General features: G+C 47.0%; 1 protein-coding gene and 1 pseudogene across 1 annotated transcript in view; both read right to left on the reverse strand.

The window, feature by feature from the left end:
- Positions 1 to 12,204, reverse strand: part of LOC129132012 (uncharacterized) — a 292,843-nt gene that overhangs the window by 273,342 nt on the left and 7,297 nt on the right. The gene's annotated exons all lie outside the window — the stretch shown is intronic.
- Positions 162 to 3,392, reverse strand: LOC143695836 (uncharacterized; annotated as a pseudogene).

The raw sequence follows: 12,204 nt of genomic DNA on the forward strand, positions 1-12,204 counted from the left end.
ATTTTAAAAATGACCTTTGGGAGGTACTCCATTTTCTCCTTCGCCGGTCCTCGGCGCCAGACTTCCTCCTTTGCCGGTCCTAAGCGCGAGACTTTCCCCTCTCGCCGGTCCTCTGGGAGCGTCCTCCCTGCCGGGGACAGTCCTGCTGCTCCAGCTGCTGTTCACTCGCCCAGGCGGTTTCCGCTTCCCGGATTGTCCCGGGTTTCAGCACCACTTGTTGCCGCCGCTTGGGGCGTGGGGTCCTGGGTCAAGAACGGCTCGGTGGCAGCACCTTTGCCACATGGACCAAGTACACGCACACACCAATGTGGTGGACGGTAAAATGGCCTTGATTAACAGTTGAACCAGGTCATTTATAACAGGGGTTAACGGTAACAGGTAACAGTAAAAGGGGAGGGGTTCTGCCTGACCGTAACATCGCAATATCTTAACCTCCCACACATCGGACCCTCAGGACCCTGCTGCCGTAGCTGTACTGACAGCCCTGAGGAGCCAAATCCCCATTCCAGCTGAAAGGGATCTGTGGGATGGATAGGGTCCAGTGCTTGGTGAGCTGTTGCTTCAAAAAACAGCAATTGCAATGCTTCCTCCTGAGAAGGAGTCCAATCCCATTTCACCCCATTTGCTCAGCAAGTCATGAAGGGGCCTAGCAATTATTGAAAGATCTGGAATGTGTTTTCTCCAGAACACTAATAATCCTAGAGCTTGCAGGAGATCTTTCCTGGATTCAGGCATTTTGATCTGATCTAAAGAGGTTAGGATATCAGGTGGAATACATGTCATACCTCCTTTCCAGCAAATTCCCAAAAACTTCACTTCCTGACAAGACTTCTGAATTTTTTCTGGGGGCATCTGCAAATCAAGACTTTCTAAGTGAGAGATTATTTTCTGCTGATGTTTCCCTACTACCTCTATTTCACACACCCCCCTCCCCCCCCCCCCCAGCCCAGAATGTCATCAATGTATTGATAAACAGCTACAGGATCAGGTTTGGGTGTTTTTTCTAATTCCTGGTCTAAAGTAGGGTGGGCCACAGTGGGGGAGTGTTTGTAGCCTTGGGGAAGCCTAGTGCAAGTGTATTGCTGTCCTTCCCATGTGAAGGAAAAGCGGTCCATATCTTCTGGCTGTATGGGTATCATAAAAAACATGTCTTTGACATCTATAGTTGCCATGATTGAGTGAGCTTTTTCTTGAATTGATGTCATTAATTCAGCCAAATTTGGGACTGCTGCTGTAAGAGGGTCTGTGTTGGCATTAAGCCTGCAGAAGTCTACTGTCAGCCTCCACTTCTCATTGGGTTTCCAAACTGGCCACACTGGCAAGTTGAAAAGAGAATGGGTATTGACTATTATTCCTTGGTCTCACAAGTCCTGTATAACCAGTTGATGCCCTCTTTGGCACCAGAAGGTAGAGGGTATTGTTTTACATGAGTAATTTTGCTAGACAGTGAGGAGGATGCAGCTTGGAGCAGTCTCATGTTAAGACGTGGCACGCCAAATGACCACAGGAATCCCTCAGAATCTTCCCACTGCCTCCCAGCAATAACATCCATCCCTAATAAATTGTTTGGAATATCCCCAATTTTGACAACTAATTGATTCTCCTCTCCATGGAGCATGAGTTTTACTAAGGCCACATTCATAGATTCTGTAGTTCCTAGGGCATTTAAAGCACAACATTGTTTCTTTGTTGGAACAATTCTACACTTCTGGGCATCCTTTTTGTTAGTGCAGAGATTTGTGCCCCAGTGTCAATCAGAAAGGTTACAAGTGCCTGTTTGAGGTCTGTGATAGCTGTGATCAATATATCTCCTGATTTATGTTTAGTGAGCATTCTCAGATACATCCATGCTCCAGCCCTTTGCTCACCTATAAGGGATGGAGAGCCTAGTTTCTCTGGTTCTGTGTTTGCTTTGGCTCACATCCTAAATTCTGCGGGAGAGGCTGGGAGAGGGTTTCTTTTGGCTCACTGGCTGGATTCTGAGAAGGGAGGGGTGCACTGGGTTGAACTGATAAATTCAGTTTTCGATAGTGCCAATTAGTTATTATTTTCTGTAATTTATCAAGGGGCAAACCATCCATCACCTCTCTGGGGACCCCCCTTTTAACTTCCAACAACCACCAATGGTGGTGGTTAGAGATCTGTTTTCCCTTCCCTAAATTTTCACCGTGAGGAGCCCTGATAAACCAAACACCGTTTGTTTTTTCTGATTTCTCCTCCAGGGTTTTTACAGGTCCATATCATCTACTGTAATTAATCAAATCTACTGCAACCTCGCTCCATGCCCAAACTTTACGGCTGCTGGCAGGTGAATCAGATTGAGAAGCTGGGGGCTGTGAGGGGATGGAGTATGGAGTGAAACCAGGATCAGTAGATCCAGTTTGGTCAGTGGGGTTACCAAGGAATCTATCTAGTCTCTCTACGGGACCCAAGGCCATTATGGTTTTCTGTAAAATAATTGCTGTAGGTTTAGGAAGCCATCAAATTAAAGGAGTCATAATTTCAGGCTTTACAGGTAATTGCATTGGTGACAGAAAACCAGGAATCAACCTTTTTCATGAATCATTTGCAGGCAGGTGGCTTTGTGGGCGCCTTCCAAAAGCTGGTCGGGGGCACTGACTATAGCTAAAGGGTCTCCCCTTTCCAAAGGATTAATTCCCCCGGCCCAGAAAGGCACACATTGTGTCAGGGACCACGTGTCACGCTTATCTCCTGTTGTTAGGAAAACTCCATGTCCCCAGTACCCACTGGCCTCCTGTTCAGTTAATTTAATTTGATCTTCACCAGTGAGGGACACTTGGAAGACATATTCTGTCTCCGATTCTTGTGGGAGGCACCCAAATTCTTTCTTCAGCTTAGCCAATTTGGTAGTGCTGAATGGTATTTGTTTAGTTGTGATATGTGGTTCAAAATCTTCATCATTAATATAATTATATTCTGTTTTAACCAAGGATCTCAAATGAGGGCAGCAGTTTTCTCCACAGTTTTTTTGCTGCCTCTAGTTCCTTATGGGGATAAATCTGTTTAATGTGAGGAGTTTCTTTTCCTCTGCCTGTGTTGAGGAATCAGCATTCAGTGAATTCTTAACATGTTCCTCTCTAAGGGCAGCTTGTAACAGATGGATCTCATTATTTTCTTCATTTAATTTTTTTTCCAAATTTCAACTAGGTTTTGAAGGGAGTCCATTATAGCTTTTTCCTCACTTCTTCACTTTAAGAGAGTTTTTATAGCTGCTGTGAGACAAGCTCCCAAAACTGAGCAGAGAATAGTTTTATTTTTGCCCAGTTTAAATTTTGTTTCATGTTGTAAAGAACATACTCTATCAATAACATTTTCCAAATTAAATCAGTTACTTTGTGCCCGTTCTTCTCCTCCGGGAGAAGGTTTGGCATTGTGTTTGGCTAGTAGAGCATAAAATTCAGCTTCAACTTTTGTGCTGAGGTTTTCCGTCATTTTGTGAAGGGACCAAAACCATGACAGAGATGTGTAGACTTAAGGTACACAACCACACAGCCTCTGCTGTGTTTCCCTTGCTTCCCTGGGTGGGTGAAGAGACTAAATGTGCCTGAGAGGTTCTACTCAGTTACTTCAAATAGTCCCTTCACTTCCCAGACAGTCCAGATTCACACATACACAAAAACAGTTTCCCTTTTTGCACTAAGAGATCTTTTGTGAAATTCTGAAGACAGAGCCCTCAATTGAGTATGGGGGTGCTTTTCACCTAGGCATGTGCAGTTTGTGGGAAATTTGAGTCACTCCCTTTCCTTTTTAGACAACCGCTCACCCCTTTCAGGGTATCGGGCTCGGTGCGGCTGGAGAGAAACATCCTTCCCCTGTTACAGACTACACACAACCCTGCAAACCCCTCTGTCTGTCAGAATCCTGTCCATGATGGCAATTTAATGTCACGATCCACTCGTACAAGTGGGGTTGTGATGGTTCATTAACTGATCTCAGAGTGCAAAAACAACAGAGAGGGGATTTCAGTCTTGATCAAAACAAATGCACCTTTTATTGAGTGCCCACGCAGAAGCAATAGAAGGATTAGAAAGGAGATAAAGGATAGAGGGAGAGAGAAGAAGACAGGGGTGGGAATAGCTACCAACGGAGAGACAAAATCCTCGTGGTCCAGCCAATAGATCCATCTTGTCACGTTGGGGAGAATCTCAAATTCTTTGCATAACTCAGGGGTCTTTTATAGTCATCCACCAAAGGGAGAACAGAAAAAAGACAATGGAGAATAAGTCTATTGAAAATGAGTAAGACAGTCCATGTTCCAAAACAGGACAAATCAATCTCAGCGGTGAGCGAGACCCATTGTTTTCAGGATTGGTGTCTATGAGAAACCAGTCTTGGTCCAGCAAACACACCTGCAGGCAACACTTGGCAAACATCCCACTTCAGTCAGGCCCGCGCCCCTGTGTTAGAATTTTAAGAGTCTCAGTCTCAGTCCTTGGGAGGGGGCTTCCCTTACAGTGCTTGTGAGGCAGATGAGGGATCTTCTATGGGGGGATCACCAGAGTTACCCCAGAAAGTTCATCTGGCCAAGAGGTGGGGAAATTCATGGGCCATTGTGATGAGCAGGGATCGTGAAGCAGGTGTAAGTGTATAGAGCAAGCCGCTCCCTGACAGCCCCTGCTCGAAGCAGTTGTAACGTGGGGGCACAGCAAGCACAGCTGCAAACAATCACTTGGCAAGCATCCACCCCAACCAGGCCAGAACTCCAGCCAGGGTCCTCAGGGTCTTCCTCTCTGTCCTTGTGACGGTCGTGAGGCAAATGAGGGAAACTTTGGACCGCCTCTTACAGCAGTTTACTTTATCTCTTCCTCAACAATCCCCCCTCTGGGAGATATCTTCTGTTATTGGGCCCTTGAGTGTCACTGCATGACTGATGAAAAATTCATCATCCCATTGTGAGATGCTCCGGCCAGAGGGAGGAGCCAAGCATTCCTACCTGGATATAATTTGACATTTGGAAGAAGAGAGACAGCCTTTTCCCACTGGATTCCCAGAGAAGCAGCTTTCTTTTCCACTGCATTCCCAGAGGAAGTCCAGGCCCATCTACGCCACCACTGGAGCTTCAGAGGAAAACTCCATCCTTCTACAGGATCACTGCTTCAACAGAACCCCACCTGTCACTCCAGGAGCACTGCAGCCACCATTTAATAGGACTGCTACCACCACTGTGACCCACAGGGTGTCAGGTCATATTCTGACTCTTCCAGTGGGGTTTTTTTGTTTGTACTATTGCGTTTGTATTTTTAGTTTTCCTCGTAAATAACTGTTATTCCCATATCTTTGCTCGAGAGCTTTTTAATTTCAAAATTATAATAATTCAGAGGGAGGGGGTTTACATTTTCCATTTCACAGGAAGCTCCTGCCTTCCTTAGCAGACATCTGTCTTCAAACCAAGACAGAATGCCATCCATATAATGTAGGATAATGGCATCTGGGAGAGTCCTTTGGATGGGAGATAGGACAAGGGCCATGTACCACTGGCATATATAGGGGAGTTTTTCTCACTTTGGGGGAGGACTCACCAGTGGTACCACTTCAGAGGTGCCTGTCTGTTCAGGGAGGGGATGGAAAAGGTGAATATGGGAGCATCTTGAGGATGGAGGGGGATGTTGAAAAAGCAGTCTTTGATATCAACGACCACCAGTCTCGAGTCACAAGGAAGCAAGGACGGAGAAGGAAGGCTGCAAGGGACCCATGTCCTCAATGACCTTGTTAATTTTACAAAGGTCATGGAGGAGCGTCCACCTGTCCTTGCCAGGTGTTTTGAGAACAAAGACAGGGGAGTTCCAAGGGCTGTTGGAAGGTACAATGTGGCCCTTGGAGAGCTGCTCTTCCACAAGAAGCTCAAGGATATGTAATTTCTCTGTTGAGAGGGGCCACTGATGCACCCACGGTGGGGTGTCAGTCTTCCAGGTGATTGTGGGGTGGTGCACTCTGCAGTGGCCCCAAATAGAAATCCCGGGACAGAGGTGGAATATCAAGTCAAGCTCCCCACTGGGACAACAGGTCCCTGGCCCACAGGGTGGTGGGTGCCCTGACTACAAATGGCCTGATGGTGGCAGTTTGGCCCTCCAGTCCCTCTGTTGTGATAATACGCTCGCTCCTCATGGAGATGGCAGCTTCTCCAATCACTGAGGTGACTCCAGTGACAGGAGTCAGCTCCTGGTTCAGGGGCCATTGAGGTTGTGTAATGATAGTAATGTTGGCCCCTGTGTCCACCATCCCTTGTAGGTGGATGTCATTACCTTTATTCAACTGACTGCACTTTATAAGGGGCTTGTCTTGGCCCATGATTTCAACCCAGAATGCCATTGGGTGCTCTGGGATATTGTCTATGCTTAATGGCAATAAAAAGGCTTGGGCGATCACAGTCTCTCTGTGCAGGAAGTGTGGTGGTTTTGTGCAGCAGAAAGTGACTGTGATTTCGTCACTTGGCCCAACAGTTTGTACTTCCACTATAATATGTATTTCATTTGGTCCATGAATACATTACCTATTACCAGCACATCCCTCAGGCCCTCTAGGGGTCCATATTTTCTGGTGGGAATACGATAGAAAGCAGAGTCATCAAATTGTATAGACAAAGCACTCACCAGTTGGTGTCACGTCCTGACCTGAACTTGCTGGAAAGCCTTGGTCACTCTGGTCTGTTGTTCGGAGTATGAAGAGCTCCACGGGAATTTCCCACGTATTGGACCTCCAGAATACTGGGGAGGGTACAGTGAAACAGCTTTCCATTTGCTGTCTTCACACGGGGCCACCCTGCAGTCTGTTGGAAGTTTTTTGGCTGATAATGCTGCTGGTGGTGGTGAGCTTACTGGTGATAACAAAACTGAGAACAGTTGTTAGAATGTTGTTGCAATCCATACAGTGTGATGAATGGCACCTCTTTGGTGGCTGCTGGTCTTTAGGCATTTTGTATTCTGGACAGTCCTTCAAAAAAAGGCCCAGTTCCCCACAATTAAAACATTTTGCAGTGTCTTGGGATGTTAAAAAGGCCCTCTCCCTTAGAGATTGCCGTTGCCACGGTGTGTTCAGTGGAAGATAATTTGGTGCAGGCCTCGTCCATCTGGTTGATTGTAGGTTCTGGGTCAAAGGGGAGAGCTCTTAATATTGTTTTGCACTCATTGTTTGCCTTTGCCAAGGCCATTTTATTTAGCACTTCCTTCTTGGCCTCTGGGCCTTCTATTTGTCACTCAAGTGCAACTTTAAGTCTGTCTACAAATTTCATGAAAATTTCACTTGCCCTTGTTTAATGTTAGTGAAGCTCTGTGTATGTAGGGTGTCGTCGAGAGTGAGGAGCAGGGATGTCTTTGCAGCAGTGGTGATGCCACTGAGTGCAGCTTCTTGTAAGTCCTTTGCTTGGTCTTGTGGCTTCTGGAAGTCACCTTCTCCTGCCATTTATTCAAGGGTTAAATTTGGTTTGTTGGCATCTTTTGAATATGTGTCCGCCAGTGATTGGAGATGCCTTTTTTACTGCCTCTCCCACAGCATGTACTCGACCGGGGTGTGAGACTCTGTCCAAAGTTTCTCTCATCTGCCTCACAATCGTCATTGGGGACCACTGAAGAAAAGACCCTTGTCTGAAGTTTCTGGCCCTGTTGGAGAAAGTTACGTGCCAACGGCTCCGAGACCTGAGCACAGTGCTAAGCTATTGTTCACAGGTGTTGTTTGCTGTATGCTGCACTGAGCCCAATGAAAGAAGAAGGGGGCATCTTGCCTTTTTGCAGCAATAGCCTTGGAAGCTGTCCCACCTCTCAGCCTGGCTGGACTTCTTCTGAGTCTTGGGTGGTCCCCCACAGAAGACCCTCACCTGTTTTACAACCACCGTGACAGACAGACTGAGATGTAAGGAGCCTCTCCATCAAGGAGTGAGACATGAAACCCCCATGTGAAAAGGCCCCTCTGCTCCTTCCAAGGACTGGGACTGAAACCCCCAGCCCGGGGCAGGTGTGTGGGGGAGGCAAGCTGACCAAAGCGAGATGTTTGCCTGCAGGTTGTGACCGCTGGACCAAGAAGACAATGGCTCTCGTTTACTGCTGAGAACATGGACTACCTGTTACATCTATTCTTTATTGTATCTGTTTTCCCCCCTCCCTCACAATTTTCAATAGAGTTATCATAAAAAAAACCTCTGAGTTAGCGAGAGATTTCAAGATCTCCCCAGACGTGACCTGGTGAACTCCATCGGCTGGACATCAAAGGACTTGGCTGTTCTATGTTTGGTAGCTATATACCTTCCTTTCTCTTCCTCCCTCTTTTCCTTATTTTTCCCTTTTTTCCCCAATTCCTCCCCAATGCATTTGGTTATTCAATAAAGGTGCATTTGTTTTGATTATCACTGCAAACCCCCCTGTGCCGTGTCGGTTTTTTGCACCCTGAGATCAAATCCACAAACAATCACAAAACCCGTTCGTAAGGATGGATTGTGACACAGAGAGCGTAGGCAATTCATGATATTTTTATTTTCATGCACGACCAAGAGACGGTCAGAGAAGGTGGCTTCCAGAAATTTTTTTAAGAAATGCAACCCCCAACCATATTCCTTAGCCACTTTGCAGAGCTCCTTCAATTCCCCATAGGGGATCGGTTCCCAGGAATTGATTGCAGTCACTCTTCTGCTGTGTTTACATATAATTGGCAAGCCCACAATCTTTTTGGTGAGCTCTGAGCCCTCCCAGTGGCTTCCCTCTGCAGCTTGGCCCAGTGATCCTCAGACTCAGGACTGGAATCCGGGTCTGCAGAATCCCTATTTTCATCCTCCGAGGAGGATGGAGGGCACTTGATGACTGCATGGAGCCTCTTGGGGCAGCCAGAATCTGCCTGTTTGTGGGCAGCTGTGGAAGCCAATATGGGCTCCTTCTGGTCTCTGTCATCACCACTTCTGGCTCCAGTGTTGTGGGAATGGGAATGGGAGGGACTATCAGGAGGAGTCAAGAGAGGAAGGGGTAGGGTTGGTGTGCACAATGGGGAGGGGATTCCTGATAGAGAGGGGAAGTCCCAACATGGACACACTTCCTGACACAGAAGGGAGGGGCAGGGCGCGATTACAGGAATAGAGAAAGTGGGAGGAGGGTCAGAGGTGTCATTTTTGGCAGAACAGGGAGGTGACAAAATGGCCATTGCCTTTGTGGGGTCAGCACCATTTTGTGGAGAAAGGGCAGAAAAACTTGGAGAGGGAGAAGACAAGATGGCGGGGCTGGCCACAGTACCAGCACTGTCTGGGAGAACAACTGGGGGTGGTAGAACTGGGTACATGGGCATTGGTAAGAGGGTTAGGAGAGAGCCCAAGGCAGCATGGCCAGTGCTGCCCTGGAGAGGGGACAGAGGACACTGGGAGATGTCAGGGTGACGGTAGCAACCCTGCGCCTGCTGGCAGGATCCATCTCCCGATCCTCCCTGAGGCAGGGAAGAGAGTTTAGGGATGTGGGGGGAGGAACGGGGAGAAGGGGTGTTAAACTGGGGTCCCGAATGTTTCCCAACGTTTTCTACAGACTTAGCAATAAGGCCAAAGGATAAAATTTCCCCACTGAAAGATCCCCTTTAACTCAAAGAACATAGAATCTTTTCCCTATATGGTCCCAGAACTCATTAGAATTAATTCCCTCATAACATCAGGAAAATACTTGAACAATCAATGAGTAAAACATTTTAAATCTCCCTTTGAAAAATGAAAATTTTCTCCAACAAGGATTCCTTTAACTTGGGTATAAACTTCCCTCTGTGGGTGGGTCAGTTTGGCTCCCATCCCCACACTTTCTCCCAACATCCAAGAGGAAAAGAAGGCAAAGGAAAGACAAAAAAGGATGACCCCCAAATATAGTACTCACATGACAGTGGGTCAACAAAACCTCTCCAGGTTGTCTGTCAGCTTCAACCGATCTTCTCGCCTCAAGAAGGTTGCTGGTCGCCTGTATGATTCCCCCAATAAAACTTAGGAGTCTCCTCTGGGAATTGGCTGCTCTGAACATGGCTTAACTTCAGTAGCCAAAAAGCTACTGAAGACACCTCCAGGAATGCTCCAAAGAGGTCCCTGTTCAGGCTGCCAGCTGTCACAAGCCACAAGCCCGTTGGTGGTGGAGAGAGAGGCAGCGGAGCCGTGACCTTCCAGAAGTGTCTCCAGTAATGAAGCCGCTCGGTGGCACAGGCACACACACACACACACACACACACACACACACAATCACTGCAGCACACACTTCTCTTGTAGAATCACCAACGACAAAGAAATGGGAAGGGTCTTTGTACGGATTCCAGAGAAGGAGGTTTATTCCAGCCATGCACAAAGGAGTTCAGGGACAAAGACAAAAAGAACAGTGGAAGGTCTGGGTTTAAATACAGGGGACATGGGGGGGCGGAACAGAGCATCAGGGCCAATGGGCTGAGGGCTCAGGGCAGTACAGAGGGGAGACAAGGGGTGGCAGCCAATAGGGTAAAGAGGGTGGGACACTGAGGCAATATGGGGCCAATGGATAAGCAGGGAAGGGAGAACATTCAAGGACATAAATATAAGGAAAAAGGGAGGGAGAGGCCAACAGTCCAACCAGGGAGGTAGAACTGGGTACATTTGCATATACAACAAAGCATCCTGGAAGAGGGTCTGCTCAATTGCCCTGAACAGGGGAGATTTCTCCAACTTGGGGTCTGTCTGTCTGTCCAAAGGCCTATAATGGCCTTTGTTCTGTAGGCCCACCGGCCTCCACAGACACTCAGTGGAAAAAGGGGTTTGAAGCTTTGTTTGTGAAATTTGTGGGACATGCAAACCAGAATATTGCAGCCCTCATGATTGACCACCTGGCTGGAGAAGGAAGCCACTCAGACCCTGTTGGGCAAACCCACATTCCTAGTGAGGCCCTTGAGGGTATTACTGAAGCTGTGCATAGCACATTTTTAAAGGTTCCTGATGCTGTGAGCCACCCAAAAAGTATTTACTTATGTAAAGCAAGGACTGGCGGAGCCTTATATGCAATTCAATGGCTGCTTGAAACAAGCTCTTAAAAGACAAATTGAGAATGACATTGCCAGACAGGTGTTGCTTTCAAAATTAGCTGCTGAAAATGCTAATGAGAATTGTAAAAAACTTCTGAAGTCCTTGTCTAAGGAGGAGCCCACCCTGCTGTAAATGATAGAGGCATGTAACCACCTGTGTGCCTTCAGCATAGGGCAACCGTTACTAATGAACCTTACTGTGGGGGCTGGTATAGCAAATGCCTTTGTGTGGAAGGGGCCAACAGCGGGCCTGTTAGCTAAAGGAGTGAGAAGAAAGGTAAGAAGCAAGAAGTTGATAAGGATTCTCTCCAAGGCTGTAACTAAGGAGACCAAGAAAAGTAAGGAATTGAAGAAAGATGAGAACTTTGCAGCTGGATGAAGTATTTTTAGAAAGTCAGTTGAAGTCACTGTAACTTATTACCAATGATGTTATGTTGATTTATGGTGCCCAATGGTTAGGGTAGAAGAAATATAAACAATTAGAAAGTGTATAAAAGGTCAGCCATATTCGATAATAAAGAGTTGCCATCTGAGACTGCTTGTGCTCTCTGCCTTGTGTCATGACTGCCTTGAAAGCGACATCTGGTGACCCTGATGTGATTCAACACCCTTAAGAACATACTTGATCTGGACCCATACGGGCTCCTAGAGACTGGCAGCCATGACTCACTGGGACGTAGTGGGGGAGGCGGCGTTGGTGCAGCTGAGAATGGCGGGTGGAAGCCACAGGGAAGCCCAGACCTGATTTTCTCCTATCAAGACACCTGGAAGTAGGTGAGCCACCAACTAGTAATAATGGGAAATAATTTATCTAATGAAGAAGAGACTGTTTTGGCTACATGGAAAGTTTTGTTAAGAAATAAGGGAATTAATACTTCAGACTATGCCCTTCGTAGTATATTGCTGTGGGCTAAATCACAGGATTTTGGCTCTGATCCCGACACAGCATTTAGTGTTAAAGCATGGGAAAAAGTCGGGGACAGACTGTAGGAAGTCATCTGAGTGGGAGATAAAACTTGTCAATCCAGCTGTTACCTGGGGATTGCTTTTTGAGGCATTAAAGGAATGGAAAACCGAGCGAGAACAAACAGAGCAGGAGGTGGATGAAGAATTGGGGTTGATAACAGAAACTGATGAAGGGGATGAGTCAGAGGGGGCCTCTGATGGGGAACTTGGTGAATCTATCCTTGAAGAAGG

This window comes from Agelaius phoeniceus, chromosome 27 (assembly GCF_051311805.1).
Source record: "Agelaius phoeniceus isolate bAgePho1 chromosome 27, bAgePho1.hap1, whole genome shotgun sequence".
NCBI lineage: Eukaryota > Metazoa > Chordata > Aves > Passeriformes > Icteridae > Agelaius > Agelaius phoeniceus.